Source organism: Triticum aestivum, chromosome 3B, assembly GCF_018294505.1.
Source record: "Triticum aestivum cultivar Chinese Spring chromosome 3B, IWGSC CS RefSeq v2.1, whole genome shotgun sequence".
NCBI lineage: Eukaryota > Viridiplantae > Streptophyta > Magnoliopsida > Poales > Poaceae > Triticum > Triticum aestivum.
This window is the reverse complement of record NC_057801.1, coordinates 732,444,401-732,469,958: the sequence shown is the minus strand read 5'-3', so window position 1 is coordinate 732,469,958 and position 25,558 is coordinate 732,444,401. Positions and strand designations below refer to the sequence as shown.

The 25,558-nt window shown below is 48.4% G+C and overlaps 1 pseudogene; it reads right to left on the bottom strand.

The window, feature by feature from the left end:
• Nucleotides 1-983: 983 nt before the first annotated feature.
• LOC123067771 (uncharacterized) lies at nucleotides 984-3,998 on the bottom strand (annotated as a pseudogene).
• Between the last annotated feature and the right edge of the window lie 21,560 nt (nucleotides 3,999-25,558).

Below are 25,558 nucleotides of genomic sequence, written 5' to 3'. Positions count from 1 at the left end.
CCAATGCAACTAATTCCTAAAATCATGACTAGAAGTCTAGGACCATTAGCATTGCATCTTGTAAATTCATATGCAAGCCCGGTCACCAAAGGGAATAAAGCAAAAACAACTTGCCTCATAAGAGTACTCATCTGGATCAACCTTGCCATGAATCCTGTGTTTCTTCGAAAACATGCCGATTTTAAATGGCAGGTACTATGTCAAATTTGGTTGGTTTCAATAAGTAAGCAAAAACACGATACCACAATTTGAAAAAAGATAAAGTTCTCCATGCATAAATTAGACGAATTGGAAGTGCATGCCACAATCCCCGGAGAAAACATGGCAGTAGGTAAATGTTACCACTTATAGCATATTATCAACATCATAAATAGTGTTTGGCTTTGATGCTATATCAGAGAATAATTTAGCTCAACAAGGAATTATGCCACTGCTTCAATTAAAATAAATAGGTACTCCTACTACACTGTATGTCACACGCATTAACAAAATAAGCACTATTGTCGGTCCAAGGTCATTTAATCAAAACTCGAGTGCTCCTGACTTCCAACTTCAAATACAAAAATTAAATCCATCCAAGAAAAGGAAACACAAATGACTACCTGTGCAGTGTGATATGATCCTCAACATGCTCCTCTGCCCGCCCTACAAAGCAAAAGCAAAACTGCACATCAGCAACCCACGCAAAATGTGAAATGAGCTGAAAAACAAAACATACTCACAATCACGGATCCGAGCGAGGGCCATAAGCCATGTAACAACCTGTGCTCTCAAGGGTCTAGCGCTGGCTCCATGTCCTGCACCTCCTCATTCTAATCGAGCCCCTCCTCTTCAAAGCCTCAGAGAGCTCGTCCTTGCCTTCATCCTCACAGGTAGCCCTGACCCTCAGCCTTGAGATCAGCTTCCCCATCTCCATTGATGGCACCCAGGTGCTCCTGGTGGTGAACGCGGTGGTGGTGCTCCATATCCTCATGTTCATGGTCTTAGCTCCCGGCCTCTGAGCTCCCATAATCGCCGCCATCATTACCTCCATTCGTCCGCAGCATCATGTACGCCCTCTCCTGCATCGATCCAAAAGGGATATTATATGTTGGTCGCACCCTCAAAAAGAAATAAAACATCTGGATGTCAATCGCACACCTTGGAACCCTAGGGACAGGGACGGGACGGCCGGGGCCATGAGATCTAGCCAACTTACCTGCTCCTGGAGGTTGACATTGACCTGGCTAAAGGTCGTGAACGGGCGCCACGCCACGCCTTATCGGCGGCCCCCTCCAAAAGCATCGGCCGATGGGTTCTGGTTCAGGCTAGGGTTGCAGACGGCGCCGGGCTTATCGCCACCACTGCTCCATTTTGAATCCTCTTTGGGCGTGATAGTGCGGTGCGGGATGAAAAGGACATAAGTCGGAACAAGCATATGTGGCATCATCAGACTAGAACTACTTGGAGAAGTTCCTTTGTAGTTGAGGCTTGATCCAATTCATAGCGTACCTTGGGGGAGTTCTGGATGTGAAATGGCACCTGCTGCAAAAACCGCATCATCTCCTCCGTTGGAATCCTCCTGCTCTTCGCTGCGTCAGAAAGTGGCTTGAACACAGACACAAAACCAGGAATTTTCACAAAAACTATAAAGTGGCTTGAACACAGACACAAAACCAGGAATTTTCACAAAAATTACTCAGATCTACCCATTGGGGCCAGCAAAAAGTGCAAATATATACCGATTGATACCAATTAATTGGCACCATAGAAGTTACAAAGATTGATCGGTACCTTCATGTACTAGCCAGAAACAGCCAAATGGGCTTCTGATGGCCATTAAGGAGCTAGAGGTTGAGGACGATGGATGCAGCCAAATGGGCGTTCGGTCGACTCATTGGATGTGTCCTCCACATACTGGCCGTCATCTCCCTCTTGCTCTCTCTCTAAAAAGTCCAAACATGCGGGACCATGAGACTCCCGTAGAAGCGTTTGGCAGTGAGTGCTACGTTACCTCTGCTTGCTTGGCCATCCATTGACAAGCGAGGTTGGAGCCTTGGACACACCGTGCGTGCGTGTAGTGCATGAATGCATGTAGCTACAGGTTGTGGTGGCCAGCTGCGTCCCGATCTGTAACGATACAAAAACTTTATTGCATGTTTTACTTACAATGTAAGCTATTATCAATCGAAATGCGGCCAGAGTAACTTGCAAAACACCTAGGTGCCTACTGAAATATGCCTGGAGTAAACCTAAGCAGAAGAACTGCCCCTGAAGACAAACCAACATCACACAAAATTTTATCAGGCGCAACAATGGAAGATGCTTTACCTGAAAGCTCGTGAATCATGACGAGTTGAAGATGACCAATTTGTCCATTTGAAAAACATGGCAACAAGATTAACTTGAATTTGAATAAAAATTTGTTAACACAAAAGTAACATGGTACATCGAATCATTTACAGTCAAAAGTAAATGGTCATGACATGTAAATAATTGCACACAAGGCATCATACTGCAAATACTCAGTATATATGTATGCTGTTGAAACATCTATGGACGTATTACATTAAGTACTTTCAATGCAATTTTTAGAAATACCCATATTTACATACACTGTTGAAGGTGCCAAAATTCTATAAGGAATACCAATAGCCTAGTATATAAAACCCTAAACAAAAATACAATTGCCAAACCTGAGTTCTAGAGACCCAAGACATCTAAAAATACAAATACTATAATATCTAAAAAAATGGTGCATGGGTACAAAGGAACCCTACATTTTCCATTCAGGTGATTAGATTAATAAGCATAGACGTGTGGTTGTATAGTAGAGGTACAAAGAAACCCTACATTTTCCATGGCGCAGGTGGGATTGCCTGATATGCTTCATACCATGAGAACATAGGCAATCCTCATCTATGGGGAACTATATGTTCTAATAATTAGGTTGAAAGTGGCATTGTACCTTATTTATTTGACGCCACTGAAATGCAGTCAGGATGGTATGAATGCTTGCAGGGAAGTCCAACCAAGGATTCACATTTCTCAAATTCCCTGCGACAAATTACACATCTACGAACAATAATTACATGTTAGCTTGCCACTTTAATAATATATATTATTTTAAGGCTATGAAACTTAAAAGTATTTGAACATATTATTCTGTGTTGCCATCTTGCATATCTTTTGTGTTGTAAGTTACTGAAGCTAAGGAAGCAAGTGTATCAGCAGAGAGACCTCTACTTTCCATACCAACCACTTCACCCAATGCAACTAGTTCCTGCAATCATGACTAGAAGTCTAGAACCATTAGCATTGCATCTTGGAAATTTATATGCAAGCCCGGGCACCAAAGGGAATAAAGCAAAAATAACTTGCCTCATAAGAGTACTCATCTGGATCAACCATGTGACGAATCATGTGTTCCTTGAGTAATATGTCAATTTGTAAGTGTCAGGTACGCTGTCAAATTTGGCTGGTTTCAATAAGTAAGCAAAAATACGATACCACAATTTGAACAAATATAAAGTTCTCCATACGTAAATTAGACGAATTGGAGGTGCATGCCACAATCCCCAGAGAAAACATGGTAGTAGGTAAATGTTACCACTTATAGCATACTATCTACATCATAAGTATCTTTTGGCTTTGATTGTTATATCAGAGAATAATTTAGCTATACCAAGGAATTATGCCACTGCTTCAATTAAAATAAATAAGTACTCCTACTACACTGTATGTCGCACGCATTAACAAAATAAGCATTGCTGACGGTCCAAGGTCATTTAATCAAAACTTGAGTGCTCCCAACTTCCAACTTCAAAAACAAAAATTAAATCCATCCAAGAAAAGGAAAAATAATTCACTACCTGTGCAGCGTTTATGTGATCCTCAACATGCTCCTCTGCCCGCCCTACAAAAGCAAAAGCAAAACTGCACATCAGCCACCCACGCGAAATGTGAAATGAGCTGAAAAACAAAACATACTCACAATCACTAATCCGAGCGAGGGCCATAAGCTATGTGACAACCTGTACTCTGCAGGGTCTAGCGCTGGCTCCACGCCCTGCACCTCCTCATTCTAATCGAACCCCTCCTCTTCAAAGCTTCGGAGAGCTCGTCCTCGCCTTCATCATCGCAGGTAGCCCTGACCCTCAGCATTGAGATCATCATCCCCATCACCATGGACGCCACCCGGATGCTCCTGTTGGTGAACGCGGTGGTTGTGCTCCAACTCCTCATGCTCATGCTCGTAGCTCCCGGCTCTAAGCTCCCATAATCGCTGCCCTTGCCGCCTCCGTTCATCCGCAGCATCGTGTACGCCCTCTCCTGCATCGATCCAAAAGGGATGTTATATGTTGGTCGCACCTTCAAAAAATTAAAACATCCGGATGTCAATCACGCACCACGGAACCCTAGGGACGGGGACGGGAAGGCCAGGGCCGCAAGATCTAGCCTACTTGCCTGCTCCTAGAGGTCAGCGTTGACCTGGCTGAAGGCCGAGAACGGGCGCCGCGCCGCGCCTCATTGGCGGACCCCTCCGGAAGCGTCGACTGGCGGGTTCTAATTCAGGCTAGGGTTGCGGTCGGCGTCGGGTCTCTTGTCGCCGCTGCCCCGTTTTGAATCCTCATTGGGTGCGATAATGCGATGTGGGACGAAAAGGACAGAAGTCATAGCAAGAATGTGGGGCATCATCAGACTAGAACTACTTGTAGAAGTTCCTTTGTAGTTGATGCTGGATCCAATTCATAGCATACCTTGGGGGAGTTCTGGATATGAAATGGCACCTCGTGCAAAAACCGAATTATTTCCTCCGTCAGAACCCTCCTGCTCTTTGCCTGGTCAGAAAGTGGCTTGAACACAGACACAAAACCAGGAATTTTCACAAAAATTAAAAGGTGGTTTTAACACAGACACAAAACAAGGAACTTTCACAAAAATTACTCAGATCTACCCATTGGGGCCAGCAAAAATTGCAAATATATATCGATTGATACCAATTAATAGGGACCATGGAAGTTACAAAGATCGATCGGTAACTTCATGTACTAGCCGGATACTGCCAAATGGGCGTCCGGTAGCCATTAAGGAGCTAGAGGTTGAGGACGTCGGATGCAGCCAGATGGGCATTCGGTCGACTCGTTGGATGCGTCCTCCACGTACTGGCCGTCATCTCTCTCGCTCTCTCTCTCTAAAAAGTCAAAACATGCGGGACCATGAGACTCCCGTATAAGCGTTTGGCGGTGAGTGCTATGTTACCTCTGCTTGCTTGGCCATGCATTGACGACCGAGGTTGAGCCTTGGACACGGCGTGCGTGCAGTGCGGTGCATGAATGCATGCAGCTACAAGTTGAGGAGGCTAGCTGCGTCCAGATCTGTAAAGATAGAAAAACTTTATTGCATGTTTTATTTACAAGGTAACCTATTATCAATCGAAATGCGCCCAGAGTAACCTGCAAAACACCTAGGTGCCTACTGAAATATACCTGGAGTAACCAGAAACCTTGAGATCATCATCCCCAGCACCATGGACGCCACCCGGGTTCTCCTAGTGATGAACGCAATGGTGGTGCTCCAGCTCCTCATGCTCATGCTCATAGCTCCTGGCCTCTGAGCTCCCATAATCGCTGCCCTCGCCGCCTCCGTTCATCCGCAGCATCATGTACACCCTCTCCTGCATCAACCCAAAAGGGATGGTATATGTTGGTCGCACCCTCAAAAAAGTTGAAACATCCGAATGTTAATCGCGCACCTCGGAACCCTAGGGACGGGCACAGGATGGACGGTGCCGCGAGATCTAGCCAACTTGCCTGCTAGATGTCGGCGTGGACTTGGCTGAAGTCCGTGAACAGGCGCCGCGCCGCGCCTCATCAGCGGCCCACTCTAGAAGCATCGACCGCCGGGTTCTGATTCAGGCTAGGGTTGCAGTCATCACTGGGCCTTTCATCGCAGCTGCTCCCTTCTAAATCCTCTTTGGGCGCGATAGTGCGGTGCGGGACGAAATGGATAGAAATCGGAGCAAGCATATGTGGCATCATTAGACTGGAACTACTTGGAGAAGTTCCTTTGTAGTAGAGGCTGGATCCAATTCATAGCATACCTTGGGGGAGTTCTTGATATGAAATGGCACTTGGTGCGAAAACCGCATCATTTCCTCCGTTGGAATCCTCCTGCTCTTTGCTGGGTCAGAAACTGGCTTGAACACAAACACAAAACCAGGAATTTTCAAAAAAATTATAAAGTGGCTTGAACACAGACACAAAGCCAGGAACTTTCACAAAAAATAGTCAGATCTGCCCAATGGGGCTAGCAAAAATTGCAAATATATATCGATTGATACCAATTAATAGGGACCATAGAAGTTACAAAGATCAATCGGTAACTTCATGTACTGACCAGATACAGCCAAATGGGCATTCGGTAGCCATTAAGGAGCTAGAGGTAGAGGACGCTGGATGCAGCCAGATGGGCGTCCGGTCGACTTGTTGGATGGGTCCTCCACATGCTGGCCGGCATCTCTCTATCTCTCTCTCTAAAAAGTAAAAACATGTGGGACCATGAGACTCTCCCGCAAAAGCGTTTGGCAGCAAGTGCTACATTATGTCTACTTGCTTGGCCATGCATTGACGAGCGAGGTTGGAGCCTTGGAGACAGCATGCATGCGTGTAGTGCATGAATGCATGCACCTACAGGCTGAGGAGGCCAGCTGCGTCCAGATCTATAACGATACAAAAACTTTATTGCATGTTTTATTTACAAAGTAACCTATTATCAATGCAGCCAGAGTAACCTGCAAAACACCTAGGTGCCTATTGAAATATGCCTAGAGTAACCAGAAACATAAGCAGAAGAACTGCCCCCGAAGCAAATCAACATCGGACAAGATTTTATCAGGCACAACAACGGAAGATGCTTTACCTGAAAGCTCGTGAATCATGACGAGTTGATGATGACAAATTTTTCCATTTGAAAAACATGCCAGCAACAGTGTGTAGAACACACAGGGGATTACCCGCTAAGAGGACACCATACAGAAACAAGGTTACAACCAGCTCAGCAGGAGATAAACAACATGAGTATATACAGGTAGAACCTGGTAAGGCAGGAGTAAACGTTGATGTCTTGTACACAACACTATATAAGTTACATTCTCATCCATTTGCATATTTCTACTTCTCTATACTATATGTGCAATAATATATAATGAGACTTCCATCTCATCAGACATAACAATCATTATGCCCTAATGTTCAGCATTAACTGGGTGTTAGAACCTTAACTTTGAGCATTAGTATGAATTCACACACACATGTTAGAAAGATCGGAAGCTTTCAATTTAATTTGAATTTGAATAAAAATTTGCTAACACAAAAGTATCATGATACATTGGATCATTTACAGTGAAAAGTAACTGGTCAAGACGTGTAAATAATTGTACACAAGACAATATACTGTAAATACTCGCCATATATGTATGCTACTGAAAGATCTATGGACATGTTACATTAAGCACTTTCAATGCAATTTTTGGAAATACCCATTTTTACATACACTGTTGTAGGTGCCAAAATTCTACAAGGAATACCAATAGCCCAGTCTATAAAACCCTAAACAAAAATACAATCGCCAAACCTAAGTTCTACAGACCCAAGATATCCAAAAATACAAATACTAAAATATGTTAAAAAAAAGAGTTGCACAGGTACAAAGGAACCCTACATTTTCTATTCAGGTGACTAGATTAATAAGCATAGACGTGTGATTGTGTAGTAGAGGTACAAAGAAACTTAAAAGTATTTGAATGTACTGTTCTGTGTTGTCATCTTGCATATCTTTTGTGTTGTAAGTTACTGAAGCTAAGGAAGCAAGTGTATCAGCAGAGACACCTCTACTTTTCGTACCAACCACTTCACCCAATGCAACTAATTCCTGAAATCATGACTAGAAGTCTAGAACCATATGCATTGCATCTTGGAAATTCATATGCAAGCCCGGGCACCAAAGGGAATAAAGCTAAAATAACTTGCCTCATAAGAGTACTCATCTGGATCAACCTTGCCATGAATCCTGTGTTTCTTCGAAAACATGCCAATTTTAAATGGCAGGTACTATGTCAAATTTGGTTGGTTTCAATAAGTAAGCAAAAACATGATACCACAATTTGAAAAAAGATAAAGTTCTCCATGCATAAATTAGACGAATTGGAAGTGCATGCCACAATCCCCGGAGAAAACATGGCAGTAGGTAAATGTTACCACTTATAGCACACTATCTACATCGTAACATTTAGCTTTGATTGCTATATCAGAGAATAATTTAGCTCAACAAGGAATTATGCCACTGCTTCAATTAAAATAAATAGGTACTCCTACTACACTGTATGTCACACGCATTAACAAAATAAGCATTGTTGTCAGTCCAAGGTCATTTAATCAAAACTCAGTTGCTCCCAACTTCCAACTTCAAATATAAAAATTAAATCCATCCAAGAAAAGGAAACATAAATGACTACCTGTGCAGCGTTTATGTGATCCTCAACATTCTCCTCTGCCCGCCCTACAAAAAGCAAAACTACACATCAGCAACCCACGCGAAATGTCAAATCTTGTGAAAAACAAAACATTCTCACAATCGCTGATCCCACCGAGGGCCATAAGCCATGTGACAACATGTACTCTGCAGGGTCTAGCGCTAGCTCCACGTCCTGCAACTCCTCATCCTAATTGATCCCCTCCTCTTCAAAGCCTCGGAGAGCTCGTCTTCGCCTTCATCCTCGTAGGTAGCCCTCACGCTCAGCCTTGAGATCATCATCCCCATCACCATGGATGCCACACGGGTGCTCCTGGTGGTGAACACGATGGTGGTCTCCAGCTCCTCCTCATGCTCATGCTCGTAGCTCCCGGCCTCTGAGGTCCCATAATCACTGCCCTCGCCACCTTCGTTCATCCGCAGCATCATGTACGCCCTCTCCTACATTGATCCAATAGGGATGTTATGTGTTGGTCGCACCCTCAAAAGAAATTAAAACATCATGATGTCAATCGTGCACCTCGGAACCCTAGGGACGGGGACGGGACGGCCGGGGCAGCGAGATCTAGCCAACTTCCCTGCTCCTGGAGGTCGGCGTGGACCTGGCTGAGGGCCGTGAACGGGCGTTGCGCCGTGCCTCGGCAGCGGCCTTGGCCGCGGCCGCATCCCCCTCCAAAAGCGTCGGTCGACGGGATCTGATTCGGGCTAGGGTTGCGGTCGGTGCCAGGAGTCTCGCTGCTATTGCTCCCTTTTGAATCATCTTTGGGTGCGGTAGTGCGGTGCGGGACAAAAAGGACAGAAGTCGGAGCAATCATATGTGGCATCTGGTGCGGGGCGAAAAGGACAAAAGTCAAAGCAATCATATGTGGCATCATCAGACTGGAACTACTTGGAGAAGTTCCTTTGCAGTTGAGGCTAGATCCAATTCATAGCATACCTTGGGGTAGTTCGGGATATGAAATGGCACCTGGTGTGAAAACCGAATCATTTCCTCCGTTGGAATCCTCCTGCTCTTTGCTGGGTCAGAAAGTGGCTTGAACACAGACACAAAACCAGGAATTTTCACAAAAACTAAAAAGTGGCTTGAACACAGACGTAAAACCATGAATTTTTTAAAAAAACTAAAAAGTGGCCTGAACACAGACACAAAACCAGGAACTTTCACCAAAATTACTTAGATCTACCCATTGGGGCCAGCAAAAATTGCAAATATATACCGAATCCAAGTAATAGGGACCATAGAAGTTACAAAGATCGATCGGTAACTTCATTTACTGGCCGGATACAGCCAGATGGGCATCCGGTAGCCATTAAGGAGCTAGGGGTTGAGGTCGCCGGATGCAGCCAGACTGGAATCCAGACGACTCGTTAGATGGGTCCTCCACGTACTGGCCGCCATCTCTCTCTCTCTCTCTCTAAAAAGTAAAAACATGCGGGGCCATGAGACTCTCCTACGGAAGCGTTTGGCGGCGAGTGTTGGTGTCAAAACCGGCGGATCTTGGGTAGGGGGTCCCGAACTGTGCGTCTAAGGCTGATGGTAACAGGAGACTGGGGACACGATGTTTACCCAGGTTTGGGCCCTCTCGATGGAGGTAATACCCTACTTCCTGCTTGATTGATCTTGATGATATGAGTATTACAAGAGTTGATCTACCACGAGATCGTAGAGGCTAAACCCTAGAAGCTAGCCTATGATTATTATTGTTGTTGTCCTACGGACTAAACCCTCCAGTTTATATAGACACCGGAGGGGCTAGTGTTACAAAGAGTCGGTTCCAGAGAAGGAGATCTATCATTCGAATCGCCAAGCTTGCCTTCCACGAAAAGGAGAGTCCCATCCAGACACAGGACAAAGTTTCAATCCTGTATCTTCATAGTCCAACAGTCCGGCCAAAGTACATAGTATGGCTGTCCGGACACCCCCTAATCCAGGACTCCCTCAGTAGCCCCTGAACCAGGCTTCAATGACGATGAGTCTGGCGCGCAGATTATCTTCGGCATTGCAACGCGGGTTCCATCTCCGAATACTTCAAGATAAATTCCGAACACAAGGATCGTGTCCGGCTCTGCAAGAAAAATTTCACATACCACCGTAGAGAGATAAATATTTGACAAATCTAATCCGCTAAAACTCTTCGTAGCGTGACATCATGCCACGGCCCGGTCATTATTCGAACCTTTTTTTACAACCAGCTACTGCACATATTGCGAGGCGGTTTCCTTGGCACGTCTTGTCGAAGCAGAGATCGCGCCCCCCTTATCACAGGATTCTCCTCAATACGGGGGTGGGTAACCCAACCGCACCACCAATCTCGGTGACTGGGGAACGAGAAGGTTTCATCAGGCAAGCGGGGAGGCGCAAAGTTTCACTGCCTCTATAAAGAGGAAAGGCCTCTTCCTTTTCACCCACGCCTTTTCCTTCCGCTCGTCCATTCTCTTTCACTTGAGCCCTAACGCTCGAGCGTTTGTCTTCTCCACCAACAAAGGTTCTCCAAAAATGTCTGGATCCGGAGCAGGAGGCAAGTGGATGGCCTCTATCGTCCAGGAGAAGGATATCAAAAAGCTTTGGGAGGCCGGATACTTGGCCCAGAAAATTGGCCACCGCCTTCCGACGGCAGGTCAGATTGTCCCTACTCTGGAGTCCCATGAGAGGGTCGTATTCCTCCCTCATTTTGTCTGCGGGCTCGAGTTTCCCCTTCACCCATTTGTTCGTGGCATCATGTATTATTACAGGATCGATTTTCATGATCTATCCACCAATTCCTTCCTCAACATCTTGATGTTTATTGTCGTGTGCGAGGCCTTTCTCCACATCACGCCACACTTCGGCTTATGGCTGAAGATCTTCAATGTGAAGCCCAAGGTGGTGAACAGCAAGCATGCTGAGTGCGGAGGCGCCATGGTGAGCAGGATGCCCAAGGTCACATGGCCGACAAGTACTTTCAATGATTCCGCCAAGGTGTGGCAGTAGCAGTGGTTCTATATCACTGAGCCGCGCGGCAAGAAGTGGGCCGCTACTCCTGAGTTCCGATCTGGAGCCCCTTTGCGGCTTATGTCCTGGCCCAAGAAGGGCATGAACTGGTCTTCATCTGACGAACTGTCGGTGATCCAGACACGCGTCAAAGGTATGGAAGACAAGGCCATTAGGCTTGTTGATGTAGTCCAGGTGATGTTGGTCCGCCTGGTTCTTCCCTGTCAGCACCGAGCCTGCAATTTGTGGGAGTATGACCCGGCCGAGCACCAGACCCTGCGAGAGCTTTATGGCTCCTCGCACAAGGACATCTGGAAGGTGCTTTTTAAGTCCGGCAAAATGTGGCCGGACTCCGCCGTGGACCGCGCGTACCAACTGTCCCGCCCCGCAAGTCCGGTAAGTAGTCATTATATTTTGTCCATCCATATGTTTCATTGTCATATCCCAGGGAAGATGCCCTAACGTGCTTCCCACAATTATCTTAGGGATGGACGAAAAAGGCGGGGCGGATACACTGTCCAACCCCGCTGCCAGAAGAACCAGCCGGACCATTTCTGATGAAGATGCTGGTCCCGGCGCCTTACGAGGCACCAAAGAAAGAGGCCCATAAAGAGGCCAAGGAGACCAGGAGTGGCCTCCATCATTGTGGTGCTTCGGACACAAAATCCGAAGACTACAATACACATCTCTCCTCTGAAGAGGAAGAGGAGGAGGAAGAAGACGAGTCCCCCACGGGGGGAGGAAAGAAAAGGACGGCCTCCTCATCTCTGGAGGCCGAATTGCCTAAGAGGGGGAAAACTCTCCTGCCAGAGGTGTCCACTACGGCTATCGACAGCAGCCCGGAGTGGGATCCCAGGGCCCAGCCCCTATAAAACTCGTAAGTGCACAAAATCCGAACATATCTATGCGTCCAAGATTACCGAGGCACAATAAATTAATTGGTGCCATACTTTTTGCAGCCCAACCAGGTCTCGCGCCGAACGGTCCTCATCGGAGGATTCGTTGAGCTCAGATGCCCTAGAGAGCGAGACACCTCTGAAGGCCCTTTCCCCGAAGCTCGGGCATGACACCGAGGTGTCATCCCAAAAAGAGCTAGACCAGGAGGGGCATACCTCGGGGGCTGGATATACGGGAGCGGCGTCTCCCCTGAGTGTCAACGGCGGGGGCGATCTTGGATTCGGCCCACAGCCGGACACAGTCCCAGAGACCTTTGAGGCTACAGGATTAGACAGGTAGCTCCCCTTGGCTAGAGGAGGTGATCCTGCTCCGCCTGCAACCTCTGTCCAACCAGAGGTGCAGGGCAGCTTATTGACAGCACTAAAGAGTGCTCCATCATTGATGAACATCGCGCCCTTATAGGCATGGTGATTGAGAAGGTTCAGGCCGCTGAAAGTGGATTGAATGAATCCTGCATCAACCTTATAAAAGGCTTGGAGGTAAGTTTTAGGAGTTTTTAGAAGATTTGTCATAGTATAGATAATAGCCCCTGATACACTGTCCGGTGAAAGAAGGAACCGGACAGGGGATCAAATTTCCTTCCACAGGAGACTCAGTGCATGACATATATCTCTTCCTTTATAAACAAGCGTCTGCAGCGACTGTCGCCTCTCATACTGCGGAAGTACCCAGACTGAAGCAGAGTATGGAGCGGGCCAAAGAAGAACTTGGCCGGGTGAAGAAGCAGTTGGAGGACAATCAAGGTATGTCGAAACCTTGTTAAGTTTAGCACAATTAGGTAGGTGTGCCTAATGAAAGTATATATATTGCCCGCTCTAGGGGTGAATGCCGAAATTGAGGCATTGAAGAAGGCTGTGGCCTAAGCCGAAAAGAAGGCAGCCGTGGAACAGGCCCTTCGTGAGAAGCACGAGGCCAGTGTCATTGAAGCTGAATGAGAGCTTTAGGAGGTCATGCAGAAAAGCGAGACTTTGGAGCAGAGTCTATCATTGAAAGAATCTGAACTCACCCAAGCTCTCCAAGCTGCAACTGATGCTCGGGAGGAAGCCCAAGGTGCTTTGAAGGACATTCAGGAGGCGAGGAAGATTGCGGCTGGTAAGGCTTTTTCCTATTCAAAGCGATTGTTTATGCCGTAGCAGGAAAAATTCAAGGTGACAAATGGACTTATGATTTCTCCAGGGGCGTTTGCGGATCTTCCACACAGCATATCTGATGCTGCTCAATTCTATCGAGCTGAGGAGAAGAAGACTGTGGAAAAGCTTTTCTGGTCGCAGTATTTGGCACCGAATTATCCGGTGCCATTCGTCGATCAGCTGAAGCAGCTGGTGGAACTACACCAGGCGGCCGAACTAGCCATGAAGGATTTGATTGTCTGGCTATGTCCCACCGAGCCTATTCTGAGCAGTTACTTTGGGCTCGTGAAGCGAATCGTGAGCGCTTGTCCTCGGCTTGACGTCATTAAGTGGTCGGTTTGTATAGAAGGTGTGTGAATGGCATTTGCCCGCGTGAAAGTGCACTGGGGAAAGCTGGATGCTGAAAAGCTAATGACCGAGGGACCACCCGAGGGGAAGGAGCACCGCAAGCCCGAACTATATTACGATGGTGTCCTGAAAGGAGCCCGCCTTGTGGCGGAGCAATGTACCAAAGACATTGTATTTCCATGAAGGCAATCATGTTGTCCTTTGTAAGGCGGAACAAAGTCACCTTTATTTGTGTATTTGCCTTTTATATGAAAGTTTTTCCTCCTGCACGGCCGTTTTATATGTTAATCTTGAGAGTTGGCCAGTCGTCGGTTTCTGCCCCCACGTAGGAAATACGGGGGTGTTCGGGATACACCTAAACACTCTTTACCCCATTCTTGGGTCCATAAAGGAGGTGTTCAGCACAGCGAACCAGGCAATCAGACTATAGGGCTTTATCACTCTCACTTAGCCATAGGAATTCGAGTATGGTAGGCGCAGCCCCTGGTGTTCGAAAGACCGCACTAGGGGCTCTAACAGCACCTGATCGGCAAACCGATCCGTCGCACTCTGCATTTATTATGGCATTATGCGGAATAAATCCTTAAATATTTTACAACCTCTCGAATAGCTGACCAGCTCTCGCCTTATCATGACAGTCAGTTTTACGCTTTCTCTACTGAGGTGCTCGTCCGGAAGAACCAGGACACAATCGCAGTAGTTCTCCCAGTGCTACCTTAGCCGATATTGTGGAACGTAAGGTACCAAAACATTGGAGCTGGGCAAACCCAACTAATGACCCAAGACATGATTCGGAGCTGATGCATATAATGCTATAAGTTCGGGGTGTCGAGCGACCGAGAAGGTGGTCGGACTTTGTTGCCATAGTGCGGGTACAATGAAGCCTCTTGGCATTTTTAAGGTATAACATGATATTCGTATGTCATTATGACTAAAAATGTCAATGAGAGATGATAGCGGATAAGCGTCATATAACTCTACATGTTGTATTTGAGTAATACGTTTATGCATATGGGTACTGTTCATGTTGTAAAAAGGAGGTATGATGGCGTAACCTGTTTAAACTGGGCGAGAGGGAGCTGTGTGTGAATCTGAAGTATGTCCGGATTATCTTCGGGGGAAATGTCCAAAGATTCCCCCTTTGCACGTCCGGGCTGATTTCCTGACGACAGTCCTATTATCCGCAAAAGAGATCCTGCAAAGAAAATGCTGAGGGACGTATATGTGACACGGAGCAGTTGAACCGCAGGGCGTGGCCCTTCCCAACTTATGTCGGGGTGTTTGACTGGAGCTTGGTCGAGCCGAGCTATCCTGCCATGAAGTAGTTCGGACTCCTTTATTGGTGTCCGGTGGGTTGGCTGCCGAATCGAGGTTCGGTAAGGAGGCACAATTCACTGCTTCAGTGGCTGTATTCTCTTCGGCGCTGAAGTGGGGTTTAGCCGTGCCCGTAATTGTGACTATGTCACGTGGGCCTGGTATGGTACCACGTTGAATCGAGCCAACTTGGTTCGCCCCGGCAGTACATAATAGTTACTGTATAGGGGGATAGTGTCGAAGACCGACTCTCCGGTATGGTGATCATTCGGTGATCCGGAGACAACCTCTAGGGTGGTGTTTATAACGCTCACCGTGTTGGTTTGCGTAGGAGTTTCTTTTGCTCTGTATTGCATTGCTTTGAGACCCCTTTATTGTTTTTGGTGTATGACCGGCCAATTTGTTTGAAGACCCGGCATTCTCTATTTGTATGATTGGCTGCTGAGGGAGTCCCGGACTAGGGGGTGTCCGGATAGCCGAACTATCATCATCGGTCGGACTCCAAGACTATGAAGATACAAGATTGAAGACTTCGTCCCGTGTCCGGATGGGACTTTCCTTGGCGTGGAAGGCAAGCTTGGCGATACGGATATGTAGATCTCCTACCATTGTAACTGACTCTGTGTAACCCTAGCCCTCTCCGATGTCTATATAAACCGGATGGCTTTAGTCCGTAGGACGAACAACAATCATACCATAGGCTAGCTTCTAGGGTTTAGCCTCCTTGATCTCGTGGTAGATCTACTCTTGTAACACACATCATCAATATTAATCAAGCAGGACGTAGGGTTTTACCTCCATCAAGAGGGCCCGAACCTGGGCAAAACATCGTGTCCCTCGTCTCCTGTTACCATCCGCCTAGATGCACAGTTCGGGACCCCCTACCCGAGATCCGCCGGTTTTGACACCGACATTGGTGCTTTCATTGAGAGTTCCTCTGTGCCGTCACCATCAGGAAGGATGCCTTTTCCCGTCTTCAAAGACGGCACCGTCGTCAAGGGAGCTTTGGCCACCGGCCAGACTATCTGGCTAGGCGGTTTTCTTATGACCGCCTGTTCGGCCACCGCTCCGACAATGACCTCTCAGGTCATTAAAAGCGATCTTCACGTCAGCTCGGGATTGGCCGAGTAGCTAGATCCGATTGAGCTCGCCTCCGTAAACGAGCTTGGATCGCATCGCCGCCCTGGGAGTCGCTACCGACTACGATCAGATTGGGCTTAAAACCAATCTGAGAGAGATTAACTCTCCCCAAGTTACCCACCACGTTGTCGTGGTAGAGGAACAATGCGGCGACTCTTCTTCTATGTTAAAAACCAACTATGTCCAGATTCCCGATCCCTCCATGCCGGATTCCCGCGGAGGGACGGATGCTAATCAAATATTGAACCTAAAGTTAGGCATCGGACCAGATTTGTTGGAAAGCGTCCAGCAAGCCAAGCTTCCGAATCCGGAAGCTTCTTGTCCTTTGAGCCTCAGATTGGGCGGGGTTCCGAACTTGATTCCACCCGCCCACCCAAACATAAGTGATCTATCTCAAATACGGCAAGAGCCCGATGAAACAGTACATCGTTACTGGGCCATATTCCTCCTGGTTATGAACAGGATAAAGGATTGCCATGAAGAAAACGCGATTTCAATTTTCTGCAACAATTGCATGGACAAGGGAATCATAAACGCCATCTGTCGTCGCGAAGTTACACGCTTCGCTGACCTAGCGATCATTGTACAAAAATACTGTGCGATGGAGAGTGCCTGGAAAACCGAAACTAGGTTTTGGGACAATCCGGCCCTAAATACAACCCAAGTCCGAAATAAAAGAGTGCGTCATACTCAAGCACCTGGGTTAAAAACCAAAAAGCAAAAACCCCCTAAAGGGTACAGAACCGTACTGGAGGGATGGCTCAACGGACCCTGCAAAATCCACAGTACGGAGGGCGCCACTCCAACACATAGTCTTCGAGCATGTTGGATACTACGGCAGGTGGCCAAAAGTGGCGAAGGCTTTTTAGCCCCGGGCAACCAGCCCAGCAGCACCAGTACGGTATTAACATTCTTCGAGACTTTCGCATCAAATAACATGCAGAAACGAACAATCCGCAGTCTTGCCGAAGTCTACCATGTAGCAACAACAAATCCATGGAGCGACATGGCTATCACCTTCAATGCCAGCGACGAACCTAAATTCCGAACAGCTAGAGCACCAGCCGCATTGGTCCTCAGTCCGATAGTGGACGGCTTTCGTCTTACCAAGGTACTCATGGATGGCGGCAGTGGATTAAACCTCATCTACGAGGAAACCCTTCAAAAAATGGAAATTGACTGGAGCCGCATTGAGCGAAGCAGCACAACCTTCAGGGGGATAATCCCTAGTCGAGAAGTACGCTGCACAGGAAAAATCACACTAGATGTAGTGTTCGGCTCGCCGGACAATTATAGGTCCGAAGAGGTCACGTTCCAAGTGGCCCCATTCGGCAGCGGATATCATGCTTTGTTAGGACGAGAGGCATTCACAATCTTCCAAGCTATACCCCATTACGGGTACATGAAGCTCAAAATGCCCGGACCCAATGGAATAATCACTCTCGCCAGTGATCCAGATACAGCACTCCGCGCTGAAAATAAGACAGCCGCACTGGCCCTAGAGGCATTATCCGAAGCCCTAGCGACAGAGGAATTAACTGCGCTGCGCTCCACGGTGGATAGGGACGATGTGATACTCCATAAGAGGTCCAAGTCCACCTCTTTCAAACCAGCAGACGAAATAGTTAAATTTCAGGTCCACCCAACGGACCCCACAAAGACGGCATCCATTGGGGCACAATTAAATCCTGATGTAGAAGCCGCACTGCGAGAATTCCTTCAGGAAAATTGGGACATTTTTGCCTGGCACCCTTCAGACATGTCAGGGATCCCACGTAGGCTGGCAGCGCACAGCCTAAATATCCTAAAAGGATTCAAGCCAGTCAAACAAGCTCTTCGGCGATTTTCCGAACCGAAAAGATAGGCAATGGGAGAGGAGCTAGCCAAACTCTTAGAAGCCGGATTCATCAGAGATATCAAACATCCGGACTGGCTAGCCAACCTGGTAATGGTACCAAAAAAGGACAAATCCTGGCGCCTCTGCGTCGATTTCAAAGACCTTAACAAGGCCTGTCCAAAGGACCCTTTCCCTCTCCCTCGCATCGACCAAACCATCGATGCTACCACAGGGCACGATTCATTGTGCTTCCTCGATGCATACTCCGGATACCATCAAATCAAGATGGAGGAAAAAGACCAGGCCGCAACGGCATTCATTACTCCATATGGGCCATTCTGCTTCAACACAATGCCCTTCGGACTCAAAAACGCCAGTGCAACATATCAAGACCAAACACATATGACTCAGACATATCTGGCTACCCAGATAGGGAAAACAGTAGAGGCTTACGTAGACGATGTGGTCATCAAGACCAAACACGTCGAAACTCTAGTAGACGACTTGAGGGTGACATTTGACAACCTCCGAGCATATGACATTAAGCTCAACCCGGAAAAGTGTGTCTTCGGAGTACCAGCCGGAAAGCTTTTGGGCTTCATTTTATCCGGTAGAGGAATTGAAGCAAACCCAGCCAAGATCCGAGCTCTGTCACAATTGGATATCCCAAAAGACCTCAAGCAAATACAAAAACTAACTAGGTGCGTAGCGGCTCTAAGCCGCTTCATCTCCCATTTGGGAGAAAAGGCTCTGCCCCTCTATCGCCTCCTCCGGCGCACCAAACACTTCGAATGGACGGATGCCGCCATGGCCGGACTTGAAGAAATCAAGGCCATACTGGCAACAAATCCGGTCCTGGCCGCGCCCTACCTGGGCGAACCTCTGTTATTATACATCGCAGCAACACATCAAGTTGTTAGCGCGGTACTCGTCGTCGAACGAGAAACTGAAGGGCACAGATTCCCTCTTCAAAAACCAGTATACTATGTATCCACTGTCTTAACTCCATGCAAGTCCCGGTACCCACATTATCAAAAGATAGCGTATGCGGTGTTCATGGCATCCCGGAAGCTGCGACACTACTTTCAAGAGTGTTCCATAATGGTGGCCTCCAAAGTACCTCTCAACGATATTATAAACAACCGCGACGCAACAAGCAGGATTGCAAAATGGGCCATTGAGCTCTTACCATTTGATATAACCTACAAACCACGGCGAGCTATAAAGTCGCAAGTCCTGGCTGACTTCGTCGCCGAATGGACCGAAGCCGAACTCCCTAAAGAGTACGGCACGTACTCCAATTCGATCATGCATTTCGACGGATCCAAAATGCTGGCTGGCTTGGGGGCTGGCGTCGTCTTGACGTCCCCAACTAGAGACACAGTCCAATACGTACTTCAAATAATGTACATGGACTCCAACAATGCAGCCGAATACGAGGCCCTTCTACACGGCCTCCGGATGGCAATCTCCATGGGCATTCAATGCCTAGAGGTGCGCGGGGATTCAAACCTCGCAATATCCCAAGTAAATGGAGACTTTGACGCCAAAGATCCGAAAATGGCAGCTTACCGCAACGCCGTCCTAAAAATGTCAGCTCGATTCGAAGGACTCGAATTCCATCATGTAGCCCGGGATAATAACCAGGCAGCAGACGTGTTAGCACGCATCGGCGCAAAACGTGATGTCGTCCCTCCAAACATCTTCCTGGAACGGCTCTTTAAGCCATCCGTATTATGGGAAGAGGAGTCCGGAAATAACAATCTGGAGCCAGCTGCATCACCTAACTCAGACAATTCTGACACGATCTGCGGCTCAGCCAATGAAATAACACCTTCAGCCCACGAAATAATGGCAGTAATTGCCCCATGGACGGAACCATTCCTAGCCTACTTAATTAGGCAGGAACTTCCCGAAGACCAAAATGAGGCCCGCTGCATAGTTCGGCGGTCTAAAGCCTACAAGGTCCATGAGGGAGAACTTTATAAGAAAAGCACGACCGGAGTCCTTCAAAGGTGTATCTCCAAAGAGGAAGGGCGAAATCTCCTGGCTGAAATTCACGCCGGACTCGGCGGGCACCACGCCGCCGCCCGGGCCCTTGTAGGCAAGGCCTTCCGTACAGGATTTTATTGGCCGACCGCCCAGGCAGATGATCAGGACTTAGTCCAACGATGCGTCGGTTGCCAGCTCTTTGCCAATCAGAGCCATATGCCACCCACCACCCTCAAAACTATACCCATTACTTGGCCGTTCACGGTCTGGGGGCTTGACATGGTTGGACCCCTTAAAGGGGGAACCCACAAGCACAAATACTTATTGGTCATGGTGGATAAATTCACCAAATGGATAGAGGCCAAGCCGGTTAAAACGGCAGAATCCGGACCTGTGATAGACTTCATATCCGGGGTAGTACACCGCTTCGGCGTCCCCCACAGCATCATCACTGATAACGGCACGAATTTCACGGCCGACGAGGTTAAACTCTGGTGCAAAAACATGGGCATCAAGCTCGACTATGCTTCAGTCTACCACCCTCAAACTAATGGTCAAGTGGAACGAGCAAATGGTCTAATCATGAGTGGCATCAAACCCAGATTAGTGCGGTCCCTCACGGACTCTAACACGCACTGGGTAGAGGAGCTCGACTCCGTACTCTGGGGGCTGCGGACCACGCCAAACCGCACAACCGGATTCACACCATTTTTTATGGTCTACGGCGCTGAGGCAGTTTTGCCCTGCAACATAATTCATGACTCACCTCGCGTGCGCATGTACGAGGAAAGAGAAGCCGAGTTAGATCGGCAGGACAGTTTGGACACTTTAGAGGAGGAGCGTGACGTGGCAAAATCCCGTTCCGCATTTTATCAACAGCAGGCTCGAAGATATCAAAGCAGAGAAGTACGGGCCAAAACTTACAACGTTGGCGAGCTAGTTCTACGCCTGCCGGACAAGAAAAAGGACAAACTTAAGCCCAAATGGGAAGGTCCCTTCATCATGGACCAAGTCCTTACCGGCGGTGCATACCGTCTACGCAACGCATCTGACAACCAACTCGAGCCAAACCCATGGAACACAGCCCGTCTCCGAAGATTTTACGCCTAGCGCCGGACTCAGGGTTCGTCTCCTTCCTCCGTCCACCTTTCTTATTTTTTCGATGTCTTTGTTTTCCCTCCTTTCTCCTTTCCTTTCTTCAGCTCAAACCTCTCGGGAGCTGATCTACGCTTTGTTCGCACTTACTCGATGTGCTACTCGCACTCGTTATACCTGGGGGCTTCTTTAACAGAAGCTTATTTATACGGGCTTCATGCCCAACACATGTGTCATACTTCTGCATGTACCTTTTATTCACCATTATACGCATCGATATGACTTAAGTTTTGGCCAAGCTGGGTTGCCTGGCTCCTGTGCTTACCCCTACGTTCCTGATTGTTCGGCTAGGAGGTAAAGGGAGCACCTCTGCGATTGTTACTGTCGGGTCAGCCGGATGTGTACCTCAGACTGGGTGAAGCTGAAAGCTAGCGTTCTGAAGAGAATATTCGGTCGGTGACTTGAAAGATGATTTATTACTTACTTATTTATTTGCCCCCAGATGCTTTTTCTGCTATTTTCGCAGTCCGGACATGCACTTTAGGGCATGCCTCCCTAGGGAAAGGAACCCTTAACAGAACTATTCTCCCTGGAAGATGTTTCTTACTAACCATGTAATATAACATAGCTAGTTGGGCACTTGTCTGATAAAGCAATTATGACCCCGACGCCTTGTCTCCACGCATGCCCCAGTTCTTCTATAACCGTAAGGGTATTCGGACACACTCCGGACTGTTGGTTCCCGAGGTCGAAGCAAAAAGGTCCACAAAGACAAACGATCTACAATCCGGCTAGAAGGCATTTTACATGTCATTTCAAAATTACATCGTCAAACTGACTGATTGTACTCCTCTTCAATCCCATCTAACAGGCTGTCTAATTTACAGTCCTGTTGGGAATATTTCGCGGCCAGTTCTACTTGGTCGTACATCAAGCTCACAGGGATCTCCTTCCCGTTAGGCCCCGCAGGTCCGACCTCGGCCATGTGGTTTGGGTCAGCCTTCGGATACCGCGTCTTCACCATGGCCCAGGCCTCCCTGGTGCCTTGACGGTAGGCCGATATCTTCCACAGACGGAGGCGTCGCCGTGCTCCCTGAAGCTTCTCAGCAAGCCCTCCAAGGCCCTCGGGTAGGGAGACGGAAGGCCATAAAGCCTGCACGACGCCACTCATCACCTGCCGAACACGTTCGAGAAGTTGCACCAGCTCGGGAAGTTGGTCACCCGTTGAACCAGGCATTTCCTCCGCAGGGCGACCTGTGAGCACACCTACAGAAATATTTCTGTTAACTGACTTCCTCGCCGAACTCTTCTTTTCAAAAGAGTTTGCTCAAGCACTTACTATAGATGCCGCAACGAAGCCGCTGATTCTCCTTCAAGGAGCCAGACAGCTGGGCCCGAACACCTTTTAGCTCTTCTCCAAGCTGGGTGTGGGCATCTTGGAGTTTGTTCCTCACCTGTTGCACCTTCGTAAGCACCCTCTCGCCGGCCTTCAATTGGCGCAGTAGCTGTTGCTTGTCTGGATCTAGTCCGGCGCCCTCTGCAATATTATTGTCAGACTATACACACACGCCGCATTTTGTTAACTACTTCTCTTTTCAAAAATATGAATTACCAGAGGGGGTCTCCGTGGCTCCCCCGGCAGCGGCTAGTGCGGCCTCAAGTTGGGCCTTGCACTTTTGAAGCTCCTGAGACAGGTGGGTATTCTTCTCAGTAAGATCCTGCATAACAAATGATGCTTAAATCAGTTAGTTTAACTATTTTAAGTCTTGGGGGCTACTGGCATATATAGCCATTAAAATTCCTCACCCATATGTCCTTTACATACTGCTTCGTGGCTTTGGTAAAACCATCTTGAGCAGCACGGAGGTGCGCATCTCCCGCATTAAAGGCATTTAACGCCTCAGGGGAGAAACACGCGTCACGAAGAATTGTCCGACGGCGCCTATGATTCATGGCGCTCTCCACCTCAGACCTGGTGGCGGACAACCTGTCGGCATCCTCCGTTGGAGGAGCGTCCGGCTCGCGCCTTGTGCTAGCCTCCCCTTCCGGACCAGGCGTTGGATCCTGGCTGGCGGAGGCTTGGTGGGCACCCTCTCCGGACTCAGTCCGGCGAGCGCTTTTTCTCCTGGAAGAATCATGAGCATTAATATGCCTCCCAGGAGTTTTTTTCCCTTAAAGGACAATGGTATGCCATACCTTTGCGGTGACGTTTCGATTCGTGCCACACTCCTCTTCCACCTGCTAGCCGAACTGACCCCGTTTGGTCAGTCGCCGCAAGCTCGGCTTCCTGCCGTGGAGGCACCGCCTACCGAGCACCATTGGTGCATGGTGGTTAGAAATAAGCATTAAGAAAGCAACGGTGTCAGAACGTCGGTCGTACTCACCTGGGAAGCCGGACACAAACCAGGATAGTCAGCCATAATGGCGACCAAAGCATTATCTATGCTGAGCTGGTGGAACACCCCGTCAATTAAATCCACCTTTATGTCCGGATCCTCTTCGGAGGCCGGATCAAGGAATCTTCCCGGATCCTCGGGTTGTGGAGCCGGACTGTGTATGCGCTCCACATCCCGACACAGTTCCTGCGTCAAAATCACAGAGTAAGGCATTTAACTTCGAAAGCACGGGTCGAATGAATAAATGTTCGCCTACCCAGCTCCGAGGGTTATTCATGGAGAACCCATTCAATGGGCTCGTCTGGAGAAAGTCTTCCTTCTCCCCCTTGTACAAGCCAGACAGGATCTTCACCAGATCCGCGGCCGATCCTGGCCCCTTGCAGTCATGACGGGTGGCGTCGTTCTCCCCGTTGAAGTCCCACATGGGGTGGCCCCTATATTGGAGCGGTTGCACCCCTCGCATAACGCACGTGGCCATGATTCCAATCATGGTCAATCCGGAGTGGGCCAGTAACCTAATCCGGCCCATCAGATAATGGACGCTCCCATCATCCTCCCGTTGAGGGCTCCGTGGGCGCCAACTCAGGCGTTTCTTCAAGGGGGCATTGCTGAACTCCGGGAGGCCGATCCGAACTGGATCCGGCAGAGGAGCATCCTCCATATAGAACCATTCCGAAGGCCAATCTTCGGACGCCTTCTTCGGGGTGCCGGATGGATATCCGGTCCCGGCGATGCGCCATATTTCGGCTCCGCCCACTTGATATATCGACCCCTTGTGAGAACGGGGTATGAGGCAAAACAATCTCTTCCACAGTGCAAAATGGGCTCGATTCCCAGGAACAGCTCGCAAAGAGCTACAAAGCCCGTGATGTGCAAAATGGAGGCAGGTGTAAGGTAGTGAAGCTGGAGTCCGTAGAACTCCAGGAGCCCCCGGAGAAACGGATGTATGGGAAATCCAAGTCCACTTATTAAATAAGGGACGAAGCATACCCGCTCCCCTTTGGAGGGGTTGGGAACGCTCTCCGCCTGCTTTCCACCCCAGAAGGTGGCCAGTCTGGCCCGAACCAGAACCATGAAGGCTGGGGGAAGATATCCCTCGGTTTGGAGCGCCACTAGCTCGCTGTGTGGAACTGAGCATCTCCCCCAATCTCCTGGCTTAGGGCTGGGAGAGCGAGAGGAGGAGCCGCGTCGACTGTCCATGATAGAGTGGATTTTTGTCAGAGGCGCTTCGATGAGTACTTGCGGAAGGAGGATGGTGTGAGTTGGATCTAGATCCTCACCTCTCTTATAGGCGGCTCGTTCGCACAGCTAGGGGGAGAAATGTAAAAATACCCTAGCTTTTCGCATTCATACGACACATGGAAGAAGGCCATTATTGGGTGTAGAAGCCAAGGAGCGCAACATTTATGAGGAAGCCGGACACTATTCGACAGGAACATGAAGTTTGAAGGAGAACCCGCCTTGCAACACTGAAGACAACATATGCGCCGGGCTCATCGTCATTGAAGCCTGGTTCGGGGGCTACTGACGGAGTCCCGGACTAGGGGGTGTCCGGATAGCCAAACTATCATCATCAGCCGGACTCCAAGACTATGAAGATACAAGATTGAAGACTTCATCCCGTGTCCGGATGGGACTTTCCTTGGCGTGGAAGGCAAGCTTGGAGATACGGATATGTAGATCTCCTACCATTGTAACCGACTATGTGTAACCCTAGCCCTCTCCGGTGTCTATATAAACCGGATGGCTTTAGTCTGTAGGACGAACAACAATCATACCATAGGCTAGCTTCTAGGGTTTAGCCTCCTTGATCTCGTGGTAGATCTACTCTTGTAACACACATCATCAATATTAATCAAGCAGGACG